General features: G+C 38.6%; 1 long non-coding RNA gene across 1 annotated transcript in view; it reads right to left on the bottom strand.

Annotated features, from left to right (window-relative positions):
• Positions 1–429: 429 nt before the first annotated feature.
• Positions 430–16,286, bottom strand: part of LOC123381552 — a 229,735-nt gene continuing 213,878 nt past the window's right edge. Inside the window, exon 4 of the long non-coding RNA XR_006588670.1 lies at positions 430–2,494. This is a non-coding gene — a long non-coding RNA (uncharacterized LOC123381552). The remainder of the gene's footprint in view (positions 2,495–16,286) is intronic.

The following is a 16,286-nucleotide window of genomic DNA, read 5'->3' as shown; positions in this document are numbered from 1 at the left end:
GAGTAGAAGTTAAACGTTCTACAACAGTCTACAAGACGGAAGATACCTCTCCCAAGAAATTGCTGGGCCCCAAATTTAGAGGTGGAAAGGCTCACACTATATATATATATAGTATATATATATATACACATATATTATACATATATACTATAGTATAGTATATATATATATCTATATATCTATCTATCTATATATATACTATACTATAGTATAGTATATATATAGATAGATATATAGATATAGTATATATATATATATATATAGTATATATATACATATATGTATATGTATGGCCCCTGGTCAGGCTCTGAACTAATAGTGTGGAGCTGCTTGGGATTCTCTCTCCTTCTCTCTCTCTTTGCCCCTCCCCCACCACACACACACACACACACACACACACACACACACACGCACATACACTCTCTCTCTCTAAATAAATAAACTTTGAAAAAAATATATATATATTCTAGCACAATAGTTGATTTTTAAAAATTCTGTTCCTGTTTTTCTTCATAACCAAATATGAAGTACATATGGTTTACCATATAATTTAGCACTCTCTTCTTTTATTCGTATCACATTATAAACATTTTCACATTTATGTTTGTCTTCCTAATTACCATTTTAATGGCTGCTTAATAATCCATTGAGCTGATGTACCGCCATATGCAATACCATTCTCCTACTGTTGATTATTCATGTAGCCTGCTTCCAACATGTTCCCTTACTGTAAATGATTTCTTATGACAAATTTTCAGGGGTATAAATTACTGGGTCAACAATATGAATATTTTTAAGTCTTCAGTTTTCCAAATATTTTTCACAGTTAATGTTGAAAGCTAGGGTATCTTTTAAGTGACTTGACCATGGTCATGTTAAAGTATTTTACAAATATTAAGTGTACTAAACCAGCATGTTGTGAACCTTAACCTTATCCAATGTGATATGTCGATTATATCTCAATATAGCTGGAAAAAATGTAAAAATAAAAATGATTAGGCATCCTGTGGGGGGAAAGAAGTACCTGGCCACAGCATGACTTAAATTTAATTATTTAACTGTCATGCTTTTCATTAAAAGTACAATTTGGAAGAATGAAGCCAAAGAACACTGATGGTTTACTTTTTCTAATGTCTAGAAATATGGTTATTCCCTAGACAGAAACAGATGGTAACTTCAAGTTCTTATCCCCACCTCCATAATTTCCCAAAGAAATCTATATACTATGAAGTTAGTAAAGAATCAGGTCTGAGTATAATAACACAGGACACATTTCAAACGTCTCCACTGTTTCACTCCAAGTCCCCAAGGAAGGAAAAAAAAAATGAGAAATGGTAATCACCCTGATGCGCCATGTTAGAAATAAATAATGGAGTGGTTTATGGTTAGAAATCACGTTTTGTGCACAATGGTCTTTTTTTTTCTTTTTTTGTAACAACTAATTTTTTGATACTCTAACACTGTATTATCCTAAGTCTTCTACCCCATTCTGACCTCCACCTTCTTAGCCTGGAACATCAGGCATGGTCTCTTTCTTCTAGAATTATACCTTTTCTCTTCATTAACATTAGAGCCAAGTAAGTAAAGGTTTGAGAAATGCTGGAGTAGACAAGGTTAGTGAGGCTGGAGAAGCATCAAAAAGGTAAACAATCAACTACTTAGAATTGTGGAGGGGACCCATACAGCTTAGAATTCAGACTGGATTCTGTGTGTTAAGTAGCTGATCCTATGAGCCATGTAAGAGACACAGGCTCTCAAGTGGAGGTCCAGCTCACAGAAGCTTTAGTAGGTATATACATCACAGAAACTTCAGCAGGTATATACAGCCAGTATATCTTTCAACATTCAGTCCAGGGTGCCCCCTTCACAGAGCTTTTTCTGGTCCTCCAAGCAGGAAGCCATTTCTCCCCTCCTCTTAATCTACAAAGACCCCTGACAGTATCCCTTTTGTGGGATGCTTTATTTTGTACATTTTTATTTTACCTTTGATGTCAGGAAGCCTATCTCATTCACTTTTGGGTTCTACATGACAGCTGATACGATGTATTAAAGATAGTAGCTGCCCATTAAATAGTTTTGCTGAAATGACAAATGAGTGAATATTCATCAAAGAGTACAATTTAAGGGAGGGAGCCAGGGATGCTGACCTTCCCATTACGCAGATTATGTTTGCAGATACGTGATTGGGTTTGATGCTTACTGACGGTAAAGTATTCAGACTCTTAGAGCGTTCAATGTCACATACAAATTTGAAGTCTGTATACTTAAGAACTAAGAGAAAAAAGAAGAAAAAAGAGAAAGGGGTTCAATAAAAGGAGTCAGTGAGGAGGAGGAACACAGAAGAACATACGTTGCATTAATTATCTATTGCTGCATAATGAATTTTCCAAAGCTTAGAGGCTTAAAATAAATAAAGTATCTCACAGTTTCTGTGGGTCAGGAATCCAGGTGGGCTTAACTAGGTCCTCTGGCACAAGGTTTCTTTCTCATGGGTCTGCAATAAAAAATGCAAAAACAAGGCTTCACTTTTCTCAGACTCAAGCGGGAAAGGATCTTCTTCCAAGCCCACTCATGCAGCTGTTGGAAGGTCTCAGGTCTCAGCTGTTTGCTAGAGACATGAATTCCGTGTCTGCCATGTGGGCCTTTTTGTAGGCAGTGGAAGGGCTTCAAGAGAAAGAGCACAAAAGGACAAGCAAAATAGAAGTCCTATTCTTTTCATAACCCCACTTACAAGTGACATCCCATAACTTTTATCATAATCCACTTATTAGAATTGAGGCACTAAGATCAGCTTACACTCAAAGTGAGGGAGATACTCCAGGGCAAGAAGAGCAGAGGTGAGGATCATGGTGAGGTATTTTAGAGGATGCTTATCGTATGGGTTGACAAAGGAAAACGAAAAAATGAATAATGAGACTGGTTAGAAAAATTAAGAAAAAACCAAAGGCGTTACTGGAGAAAAACAACTATAAGAAAAGAAGAAGAAAATAGCAAAGTAAACATTGAATATGTGGGGAAGGGGATATGAGAAAGCAGGAGTCTTTATCCACACTCCCCAGTTAATTCCAAGCTATTTTTTTCCCACCTGCTGTTGCCCTAATGAGAGAAACAAATGTCTCTAGAGAAAATGTCTTCAGAGTAAACCTCCCAAGAGGGGCGCACAACACCACAGAGGACACAAACTACTGTTTATATTCTTCGTCACGACTGACTGTCTCATTGGGCCTGGAACAACCTTTTAAAAAAGAAGTTTTGATCCTGTAGCCTGCGGAAGAACGTGCTTCAAAATTCTTGACCTTTTTCAGTGTTCCTAGGGGCCAAAAGTGTTTAGAGAAGTGAAAAATTCAATTTCTCCGCTTGGCTTGTCATTCAGACCTTGAAAAGAATAGAGAGAGAGACCGTTGCAAATATCCCCATGGTTTTGCTCCAAGTCCCTAAGGGAAGGGAAAAATTGGGAAATAGAAACCACCCCACTGCCCCCACGCTAGACAGAAATAATCTTTGGACAAGAATGGCTATTTCTCCAACAGCAGTCTTATCATGCTTTCAACCTATAACCTTTTAGTTCTTCTAACACTGCATTATTGTAAGTCATCTACATCTCTTTGTATTTAAGGTTTTGAGCCATTTTGTAGGTTTACCCCAAACCAAAAAGGAATAGAGCAATCTGAGAGCTCCATGCTGTTTCAGAATCCTCCCTCATCATTTGGGGGAATTCAGAATTCAGAAACCAATCTGAATTCTAAGCTACACACCAAGCACAAAGGTAAATTTCCTGCCCACTCACAATTTTTAGTAGAACTCTAAGAATTTAATAGACATCTGTATCATAAAGGCTTATGTTGGACTGGACTTTATTTAAAAAATTTCCTATATTCTTACCAGTTTATGCCAATATTTTCAAAACCAACCATCAGCTGATATCTTTTACAAATGTTTCTCCTACCATCTGACGTGTCTCCCCTACAGCTTTCTCTGCTTGGATGTTTTCTCTTTTAAGAATTAGCTCAGGGGGCGCCTGGGTGGCGCAGTCGGTTAAGCGTCCGACTTCAGCCAGGTCACGGTCTCGCAGTCCGTGAGTTCGAGCCCCGCGTCGGGCTCTGGGCTGATGGCTCGGAGCCTGGAGCCTGTTTCCGATTCTGTGTCTCCCTCTCTCTCTGCCCCTTCCCCGTTCATGCTCTGTCTCTCTGTCCCAAAAATAAATGTTGAAAAAAAAATTAAAAAAAAAAAAAAAAGAATTAGCTCAGTATTCATTTCCTTCAAAAAACCTTTGTTGCCCATACCCCAGTCTTGATCAAATGGAGACTCCTGAATCTTCTTTACTGAAAACGTGGACATAGAGCCATCAGAACTTACCACTGTGCACTCTAACTACATACTGAAAATAGAATGTGTGCCTTTCTTTTTTTTTAATGTTTATTTATTATTGGGAGATAGAAAGCAGGGGAGGGGCAGAGAGAGAGAGACACACACAGAATCCGAAGCAGGCTCCAGACTCTGAGCTGTCAGCAGAGCTTGACTCAGGGCTCCGACTCACAAACTGCAAGATTATGACCTGAGCCGAAGTTAGACGCTTAACCGACTGAGCCACCCAGGCGCCACAGAAAGTGTGCCTTTTATCTGTAAATTATTGGCACATAGCTTACTGCCTTATGCATAATAGGTGCTCATTACATATTTGCTGAATAAATGAGTAAACAAACATGAGATATATAACTAGATTTTAAAGCTGATATGCTAGGAAGTTCCCTTGTTTTTCTGGAGATTCCTTTGCAAAGAGCCAATACCTGCCAAATTGACAATGAGCAGCTGCATTATAAAACTTGGCTGTTGAGCTATTTATTAGAAGCAAGGAACGAGGTATATGGGAGGGAATTACACAAGTGCATGAATACCACTGGGCTGAGAATAAATGCCTGATCCCATCTGAGGCAATTACATTGTGTCCCACGGGAAATGCAAATACAGTCTCAGAGATCCTACCAACTCTTTCTCAAATACCTGAACTGAGTACTCATGGAGCCCATCCTGAGGCAGCTATTGTCACATCACATAAAAATGGGACAGGGCGATACTTCTCTTTGGCAAGACCAATGGGCAGGACCTCTGCTAACAGCCAATTTTGATGATTGCAGGTTTTCAATGCTCTCCATCTGTTTAGAATTTTAGAGTGCTAGGCAGTGGAAATAGGAGAAGTCCCTCTTTCACCTCTCTATAGACAAAGTAGATGCAAACCTACATGACACTAGCCAATGACCTAGGAGTTGTGTGCATAAAACTGACCTTCAACATAAAAATGAGCTTAAACTATAGGTCTGAGTTATGAAATATCCAAAACCCAAGTGGACAGAGAACAACACCAAGGGCAATGCACACACATCTTGAAAAAGAAGTGAGGCTCAATAGATATTCCCTTGCCTACACTGAGTAAACACAACATAACCACATGGTATTTATGAAAACAATACATGCATAATAAACCGATGATATCCTGAATGCTCAGAGGAAGGTAACATTTAGTTTGAGAGTTTAGGGAGGAAAATCTTATTTGTTGTATGCTATGATTGATTTTGATATTGATAGTTTTTAAAATGTTACCTATCTCCATTATATATTAAAACTGCTTTAAACACATACAGGCATATGTACTTATATGTATGTGTGTATATGTATATGTGTGTGTATATGTATATGTACGTGCATACATATGTATATATATATATATACTATATATATACCTATGTGTGTATATATATTTATATAGAGAGAAAGAGACACTCTTTTCCATTTGGCTCTATACTAAGTGTTTTGGAAGGTGTGAGAAGACTTGCCTTGGCTTAGGGAAAACTTCAGCATGCATGAGAAGGCCTGGCTTACACAATTCTTAGTGCAGTAGGAAAAAAATCAAGTAGAAAAATGTGTGGTTGGAAGGCTCCAGAGAGGCCATCTAGTCCTTCAAATCAACTTTCATAGGACAAAGATGTTGATGCCCAGAAAGAGAAACTGAAGGGAAAGTACCCATGGGAACATTAGGCTTTTCTGATTTTTGGACCAAAAATAAAAGAAACTCCTACTCTTTCCTCACTAACCATGGCAGTATTCCTCTAGTTTTGTAAGCAGAATGCCAGGTTGAACATTGGCTGTTGTGCTATTTTGCAAACTTTTGTATTTTAACATGACCACACTGTGAAATCTCTGTGAACCTCAATTTTCTTATTTCTACTTGCAAGTTTGTAATAATTAGTAATCAATCAGTATACATAGAGCATTTAGATTCTGGAACATAATACTTGCTCAACTAATGTTAGCTGTTCTTCTTACTAATCGCATCACTATTGTTGTTATAGCTCCTTGTGACCTTGGCCTTATATTAAATACTCTGATTAAGATACAAATGATTCAATAAATGGCTCGTTGATACTATCTATTCTGTGAAGTTCTTGCTTGGGCTTCCTCCCACATAATACTTTGTAAAGACCTCTGCTATACTGTCAGTGGTGTTAATTTTACACAACCACAGCTTCATCAGATTATGAGCTCCTAGGAGTAGGGACTGTATTTTCTTCTCTGATTATTCCAGCACTAACCAGGGGACTAACAAATGTTCTAAAACAGGTTTGTTCTGCTTATGAATGGACTCTAACATGGTGACTGTGTTAATATTGTCGCAGTGGTGTTTGGGAACAAAAAATAAAAAATAAAAAAAAAATAAGCACATGATAGCTGCAGTATAAGGCTCATTTGAGAACTTCCAAACTACACATTTTATATCATCACCATCACTGTCACCATGATCATCGTCACTGCTAGGATTTGTTGAGAGCTTAGTATGCAGAAATACTAGACTCACGTTATCATTTTTAATTCACCATAAATTGGGTGTCAGAAATTATTATTCCCCTATTGCAAATGAGAAAACATAGTATTATGTTTTATCCGTGCTAGAATTAAAACCTATAAATCGTTTTTATTTCAAAATTGAGGTTCTTTACCATCACGCCATGTTGCTTCTAATCTATTTTTCTGTCCACTCATTTACTCAACCATTTGTTCATTCAACACCACATAAGCATTTCATATGTGGCACTCTGTCTTAAGACATAGCTTGGTATCATTCCATCTTGCACACAAGTGAGTGCTTTTCAGAGAGACAGTGTGAGATAGCCCCTGGTTGGCTTTGCCCAGGTACACATATTTCACCCACAATCCTTACCCCTGACTCTATCCATCCTATTCCCTATGTTCTCATTTTCCCATTTATGAATGGGGGAAAAAAAGAAACCCAATAGCCCCGTTAATTCTGTTAGTGACACAGCCAAGTTTTCTTGGCTCTGAAGGACTTGCCCTCCCGACTCAATGCACCATGTACCAAAGGTAATTAGGGCAACTTATTTAAAACTTACGATCTAATTAGTGGCTTTTAATGGTAGTTAATTACATAGAGAGCAACAAAGCAGTTACATTTCCAACCAAGCTTTCTCCCAGACTGAGACAGGAACAGGTATTTATTTGAAGTCATAAAGGAGAGGGGACACTACAGTTAACATCTAATTACACAGAATTGTCCCCGGTAATTATGAGCAATGTGATTTTATTTATCTGACAATTATAGGGGCTTTGCAAAATCCTTGACCTGGGAGACTTGGAAAGGGGACAGAGAAGGAATTAAATGTTATGTGGTGTCCAGGCATATTTTAGACATTTCCCAGTCAAGGGGCACCTAGGTGGTTCAGTCAGTTAATTGTCTGATTCTTGATTTCAGCCCAGGTCACGACTGCGTGGTAGTGAGATTGAGCCCTACATCAGGCTTGGGATCTTCTCTTTCTCTCTCTGCTCCTCCCCTGCTTGTGCTCTCTCTCAAAATAAATAAATAAATAAATAAATAAATAAATAAATAAATAAATAAATATTTTTTTTAATTACCCAGTTGACTGGAAGCTGGAATGGATAGGTAAGGAAAAGGGTGTGGAATGCTCTCACTTTTATGAGAGAGGTAATACAAGGTACACTGGAATATACAATATAAATACTCTAAGACTGAGTTAATCAATGAAACTTCTAACTCAAATACCAACTTCACCGCTTGCTAACTAGGCATGAAACTAATCACTCAGAGCCTCAGTTTTCTAAATATAATATTTGCCCTGCATATGTGTTGGAGACATGAACTCATTTGTCCAACAAATGTTTGCTCCATGAGTGATTATACTGGTCCCTGAGTTAGAGAAAAATAAGACATTATGTCTCCCCTCAAGAGTCTTCAAGGTTAGTAAGAAATATGGAAATAAATAGCATTAACAGCCCATTTCAAGATCTAGAGATAATATTCTGAGATAATGGATAAGTGATGTCATATTATGATGTATTATTATAATGCTATTATAATTATTATAGTTGTAGAATTATACCATTATTATAACTCAATTTAACAAACATTCATTGAGAACTTAATACATGCTGGATACTCCAGTTACTTGCCTGCTTGTGGAAGGTGATGCCTACATTAAGACTTTAGGTAGGGGGTGCCTAGGTGGCTCCATCGGTTAAGCATCCAACCTCAGATCAATTCATGATCTTATGGTTCGTGAGTTAAAGTTCCACACCAGGCTCTCTGCTGTCAGCATGGAGCCTGCTTCGGATCCTGTGTCTCCCTCCCTCTGCCTCTCTCCCACGCTCTCTTACTCTCTTTCTCAAAAATAAATAAACATTAAAAAAAAAAAGACTTTACATGGTATAAATTGTTAAGTATGTTCCGGTCATTTCAATCTCCATGCCCTTTACATAAATTTTCTCACTCCCTAGTGTATCCTTTCCTTTTTTTTTTTTTTTTTAATTTTTTTTTAATTAGAGAGAGAGAGAGAGAGAGAGAGAGAGAGAGAGAGCACCAGCCGGGGAGGGGCAGAGAGGGAGACAGAATCCGAAGCAGGCTACAGGCTCTGAGCTATCAGCACAGAGCCCGATGCAGGGCTCGAACCCATGAATCATGAGATCACGACCTGAGCTGAAGTCGGTTGCTTAACCGACTGAGCCACTCAGGCACCCCTGCCCCTAGTGTATCCTTGCTAAGACAGCTAGTGTCTTTTTTAATAGAGGTTGGGCTTTGGAATCAGACCTGGATTCATATTCAGATGAAACCCCTTAAAGTTCTGTAATACTGGGAGATTCAATTTCTTCACCAGTAAAATGTCAGCAAAACAGTGTTACTTCTTGGAAGGACCGAATGCCTCCAACTGATTCCATAACCATTCAACATTGTATTAATTAAGGTTTCTCAATCCAGTTATCTCTAATAAATTATCAACATCGGTGATTATTATACATTCTAGGTCTGGAGGCAATATAGTTCATGAGAAAACAGTTTCTGTACTCAACCTGGATACATTCTCTTGACAAAAGTACCTTCTTTCATTGCTTGACTTCTTTAGGTTGAGTATATACCATTATATCACTGAACACGTATATTTAGCTCTTCTCTGTGGCCCCTCCAAATTTTATTCGAATGTAACACTGAATTTTGATTTTTCAATAAATTCAGTTTAGTTTATGGAAATAGTGCAAAACAGGGGAATGGTTCCAAACTGGGAATCATGTGATCTGGGTACTGACCCCAATTTGGTCATAATGTATGAGAAAATAGATGAGTCATTGTTCCAAGTTCCTATTTCTGCACTTCTAGAATAGAGTGCTGGTGGGTAAAGAGGGGGACTCCATGGTCCCTTCCATAATTAATAACTGATGGTTCTAAAAAGATTTTATTTTCACTTTTTTCACCTACTCTCACTCCGTCTCCAGACAACATGAAAATAGAGTTCTTTCTTGCCACCCCTGCCCTCATAATAGTATTCAATCTAAAAGGTTTTCTTGGAGAAAACACTATATGCTAATGGTATTTTGCAGGAGGGGTGTAAGTAATGAAGGTATACCCTATTTTTTCTAAGTTTTAAATTTTATATTATTTTTACCTAATCAGTGAGACAGTAAGACCAAGAAACATGCCACATAGTTAGTCTGTATACTTCTTAGTGCCTTAGAGTTGTGGGTACATAATCTGTAGTAGCTGATTTGTTCCTTCAACTCACTATTAAATGTGGATACCAATACAGAAGGGGCATAAAAGGCCCTTTTGATTATAAGAAATAAAGGGTTAAGTCTCTGAACAGAAAATTCTGTTTTAATTATTACTTTGTGCTCATAGAGCTTTTAAACATGAATTTCTATAGTTTCCTATCTCTAAAATGCAAATGCATGATCAGGAAAAGAAAAATCCAGAAGCTGGCAAATGATCGTTCACTCTTAAGTCCGTGAGCCTCAAGCATGGATGGGCAGCCTGGTGGACATGAGCATGTGTGCTGGCTCTAGGCCCAGCTCTGCTGCTAAATTACTGAGGGATCTCCAGCAAGTCACTTAACCCCTGACTTGAGGCACCGGCTATGCCCTCAAAGGGTGCTGGCCCAATCAGAGTTGCAATTTATGTTCCCAGGCAAAGCTTCCTCCTCTTAAGAGTAATTTAATGTGCTCATTCCAGGCACAAGCTGTTCTTCATTTCTTCCTCTTTCTGTTCCTTCCTTTTCCCCTTCCAATGCCCCATTTATTTAAAACATATTTATTATGTATCATTCATCGGTTAGTCATTTTCTAGATACCAGAGCCCCAACTTAATAAAAGTAGACAAAATCCCGTGTTTTTTTAAAGTTTGTTTATTTATTTATTTAGAGAGTGCGCACGAGCAGGGGAGGGGTAGACAGAAAGTGAAAGAGAAAGAGAGAGAGAGAGGGAGAGAGAGAGAGAGAGAGAGAGAGAGAGAGAGAGAGAGTGAGAATCCCAAGCAGGCTTCACACCTTCAGGACAGAGCTCGACCTGGGGCTCAATCTCACGAACTATGAGATCATGACCTGAGCCCAAATCAAGAGTCAGACACTTAACCGACTGAGCCACCCAGGTACCCTCAAAAATCCACGTTCTTGATGTACTTTATTGTCTATTGAAGGAAGACCAAAAAATGTTTAAAATGCACGTTTAGAAAGCAAAGGTGCTATGGGGAAAAATTAAGCAGGAAAAGGGGATTGGGGGTTTTGGGGATGTAGCAATTCTAAATAAATGGTTTGGGAAAGTCCAGTGGGGTGAATGAACACCCCACAGAGGTGCGTGAGAGATGGGGTAATTTAGGGGAAGAGCATTCCAGGTAAAGTAGAGCACAGGGCATCTCTCTGGTATGCCTGAGGGACATCAAGCAGGGCAGACCTGCTGGCTGAAGTGTGTGAGCAAGGAGAGAGAAGTTGAGGATGAGATCAGAGGAGGAAGCGGCAGCCAGATTAAACGTGGCTTTGTAGGCAGTTAGCTCCTCAGAGTAGGAAAGGAAGCTATTGGAGGGCTTTGGGAAGGGGTGTCTCAATGTCTGATTTTTATTTTAATAGGATCACTCTGGCTACTATGAAAAGGGTAGAGAGACAGGCGGCTACTACAGTATTTTGCCATTATTCAGACTAGATGTGTTCATGACACAGACAAAGGTGGTTGCTGTGGAGGTGAAGAGAGATGGTCAGACTTTAAATATACTGTGAAGATTTTATTTTTTACCTGATGTCAACTACAGAATTTGACTTCCTTCAGAGTTGCTCTTCTATACTACATGTTATAAACAACTAAGTACTCAAGATGTGAAAATAACAGGAAATTCCCCTTCCCTTGGGCGAGATAAACTTTCAGATTATGGCTTTGAGCCTTCCAGCTGGCCTGCTATGTTTTCTTCAATTCAACAGCTATATTTTTTAATAACCTACCATAGTTCAGACATGTGAATCAGAGTTACATCTCGTGGTAAGAAACTTACAAAATAAGTTATTATAATGAAATGTTATTATGTTAACTGATATCTAAACTTAACTGCTCAGGACCTGGGTGATGTTGGTTCTTCCTCACCACTTAGTAAAGCATTATACCTGAAGATTTAGTGTCATCCTAAGCCACGCAGAGCCCTAATTTATATGCTTTATAGAAGCAGCTTCACCTCGTGTCATCTTGACTGTTGCCTGAGCTTCCTTGTTTCCTAACAGCTATTTTATCAGGGCCTTTCATATCCAGACCACATTTTCCTCAATGAAGACATCCACTCAGGAATTGCATTGCGGTGAATCCGAACCAACTCTGTGATGACATTCCAATGATATATAAACCCAGGACTTTATGTTTTATATGTATTAGAGGTGGAAGATTGCAAATTTCTGACAAACTTAAGTTCACATGGTATTTGTGCCATTCTGTATCCTTCGTTATAAAGTAAAGGGGACTGATTAACAAACACACACTAAGGTATAAGTAGCATTGGGGGCATGCCTGGTATATTTAAACTTCAAAGATGTTTGTTATCATCAGTGTTGAATCCAGAGGGATAATTCCAAACTCTCAGAATGTTAGGTGTCTTGGGAAAGATTCTTTTGAGTAAGTGTTTCGCAGGAACTCCTCTGATAAGGTTGTCTTGGGTATAGGAAGAGAGGTTAAAACATCTAGAATATCCCTTCCAATTTCCAGACAAACAAGAAAATTAGTCCAGAAGCAGAGGCTGTCCTAACCACAGTCACAGGATTAACAAGTGGCGGAATTGGCATCTGACTTAGCTCTACTGACCTTTACATGATCTTTGCCCTGTCACATTGTGCTATGACTCTTCCTAGTCCAGTGGCCATACATACAAAAAAAGGTCCCAACAGGAAGGAATTCTTCCTTGTCTTCATTATCATATATTTATGTCCAAAAAAAAATATTTGTGCCCCAGATCCAAAAGAAGTGAACACTGATGCTCAATTTCACTCTTTTTTTTCCCCCCTACGAAACACAAGGGGAGTTAAGATAGTTGAAAATCATCAACTCATTCCTCCAGGATATTTCTCTGTTGGAACAGGTCTCTTTCTAAGCAACTACTGCTAATTTTAGATTAGCTGTAAATATATTTTGACTGTATTTTTCACCTTATAATTTTACTATTTTTAGAGAATCTGCTGATTATTATGGATATTTCTTTTATTGGAAGTTTAGGTAATTTCAGTTGGGAAATACAGACACACACACACATATAAATATGCACACACACACATGCACATACACATATGTGTTCCATTTACTCTGTCAATATGACATCTTCATTTCAACATCTCAATATGACATCTTCAGAAACCACAGTCAACTACTCTGAGTTTGTAGAAACATTTGGAGACCAAGAGAAACATTCCAAAAGAAAATACATTTAATAACAGATAAAACAAATGTATATTTAAAAAAAATAATGTTTTTATTTATTTTTGAGAGAGAGAGAGAGAGAGAGAGAGCGAGCGCGTGAGCAGGACAGGGGCAGAGAGAGAGGGAGACACACAATCTGAAGCAGGCTCGAGGCTCTGAGCTGTCAGCACAGAGCCCAATGTGAGGCTCTGACCCACAAACCATGAGATCATGGCTTGAGCCCAAGTCTGACTCTTAACTGACTGATCCATCCAGGCTCCCCACAAATGTATATTTCAAAGCACTATGTACTTATATTACCTTATTTCTAATATTGTATCTTACACATTCCTTTACAGCTTATAAGACTTACATATTCTTGTCATTTAAAAAAAATAAATGATTCTAAAGTTAGTTAAGGAAAGCAATTTTATGTCTCTTACATAGATGGAGAAACTGAGGGTGAGAAACTGAATTGGCTTGTTATGGTAATACTTTTGAGCAGGAGTAGGTTCCATACTTCCTCCCATTTTGTCCATATTCTGATCACTACCACATGTGCCAAGGTGGTACTGATACATAATGTGAAGTGATACTGGCCATCCAGCTGTGGGCAGAACCCAAGAGCATAGTCTATCAGACTTCCACAACATCCTTTAGGAAGTCCTTTTTTTTTATTATTATTAAATTTTTTTTTAACGTTTATTTATTTTTGGGACAGAGAGAGACAGAGCATGAACGGGGGAGGGTCAGAGAGAGAGGGAGACACAGAATCTGAAACAGGCTCCAGGCTCTGAGCTGTCAGCACAGAGCCCGACGCAGGGCTCAAACTCATGGACGGTGAGATCATGACCTGAGCCGAAGTTGGACGCTTAACCGACTGAGCCACCCAGGCGCCCCCATCCTTTAGGAAGTCTTAGAGTATGGTATTGGCAAACACAATCAGGCATTTGAAGGTCATTAAGCTTATACCTACAAGTCACAATGAATTCTTCCTTCTCCTTATTGTCAAAAACTTCAGCACTGCCTTACTTGTTCATATGCATGGACCAAACTACCTGACAGTTTCCTGCTTTCTTCTACCAACATTCCTCTCCGGGGAATGTGGAGTATCACTACCTTAAAACCAACCACGCCGGTAGCAACTCATCACATTTCTGTTCTGTTTGTGCACTGAGCCATGGGAGGGAGTTATAAAGGCAGCATGTTAGGACAGGATGAGACCATTAAAGCCATCAATCATACCCTGCAAATGTCAATGCTAAATACTAACGCGTTCAAATGGTTTTTTTCCTGTGGTAAAATCTGAAGTAGATTGAGGGATTCCTACTTTCACCTATGAGGGAGTAACTGCTACAGAATATTCCCTCCCACTCTAAACTACCAGAAAACTGGATATAATATATGAAGCAATTTGTTTCAGACATTGGACAAGCAAGCAGTATAGGTTATGACACCTGAGAAGAGAAACCAACAAGGTGTGATCTATGATCATCCAGACTTTCTACCCAGAGGAGATTTTCAGGCCAATATGCAAGCTAAGTCCAGTGGAATCACTGAGGTGGGGGGACAGAGTTCAGGGAGAGTGAGACAGCTAGAATTTTCAGTGAATAAGTTTAAGGGGGAGAGAGCTAAGCAAAGCAAAAACTCCAAAAATCAACATAGAAGACTCTTGGAGTCTGGACTGAGTACTGATCTGCACATGTGCAGGATGCAATTTCATAAAGCCATATGACAAGGGCAACTGCCAAAAATAAAAAAAAAAAAAAAACCTGAGAGCTATAAGCTTAAAAATTCCTTAATCTCATACAAGGTTAGGGATCATTTAATATTCCACCAGCCTAAACAGAAAGACTTCAGTGAATACAAAAGTCATTCAGTGAAGGACCCCAACACGACCCCTGGCTCTGAGGTAAAGACTACTCTAGATTTGGTGGAGGGGGGGGAAAGAGGTTTAAAATGGGCTTCAAAATTATTGAGCTGATCCACAAATAAAATTTTGGACCAAATGATGTTCAGCATTCTTTAAGAAAAAAAAACAGAATTCAGCCCTCAGCAATGTAAAATTCATATTTGGCAGGAAATCAAAACTTACATACAAAAAAAGCAGGAAAAAGTGACATAGAACCAGAAGAAAATGGTCAACAACAAAAAAGACTCAGAATGGCAAGAGGTGATGGAACCAAAAGAGAAGAACTCTTAATTTAGCTAGTATAAATTTTATAAATGTGCCCAAGGAATCAGAAGAATATATAAAGACAGAATCATTATCTGAAATGAAATATTCACCAATGGGCACATGGATGGCTCAGTCAGTTAAGCAACCAACTCTTGATTTTGGCTCTGGTCATGTACTCACAGTCGTGAAATGGAGCTCCATACAGGGCTTGGTGTGGAGCCTGCTCAAGATTCTCTCTCTCCCTCTGTCCCTCCCCAGCTCATGTGTATACTCCCTTTTTCTCTCTCAAAAAAATAAAAAATAAAAAATAAAAAAATATACATGCGCCTGGGTGGCTCGGTAGGTTAAACATCCAATTTCAGCTTAGGTCATGATCTTCCAGTTCATGAGTTCAAGCCCCATGTCGGGCTCTGTGCTGACAGCTCAGAGCCTGGAGCCTCCTTTGAATTCTGTGTCTCCCTCTCTTCCTGCCTCATTTAAAATGTTTTTTAAATAAACACTTAAAAATATTCATCAACTTGGCCTAATACCAGAAGACAAATCAGTGAATTAAAAGATAGAGCAAGAAAAACTATCTGAACTAAAGCACAAAGGGCAAAGAGTTTGAAAACAAAATAAACAGAGCATCAGTATCCTACAAAATAATAACAAGCATGGTAATTAAAACTGAGTAAGGAGAAAGAAAGAGTAAGAAGGAGAAGATTATGGGTGGGAATAACTAGTTCATTTTTTTTTAATTTGGCAAAAATAATAAATACAGAGATCCAGAAATCTCAACAAACCCGTCAAAGGAGAAAAACAAAAAGAATGACACCAAAGCACATCATATTCAAAATGTTGAAAAGCAGTGATGAAGAGAAAAATATTTAAAATAACAAAGGAAATACACCACGTT

Source organism: Felis catus, chromosome D4, assembly GCF_018350175.1.
Source record: "Felis catus isolate Fca126 chromosome D4, F.catus_Fca126_mat1.0, whole genome shotgun sequence".
Lineage (NCBI taxonomy): Eukaryota > Metazoa > Chordata > Mammalia > Carnivora > Felidae > Felis > Felis catus.
Note: the sequence above shows the minus strand (reverse complement) of the source record. Positions and strands in the feature narration are given on the sequence as shown.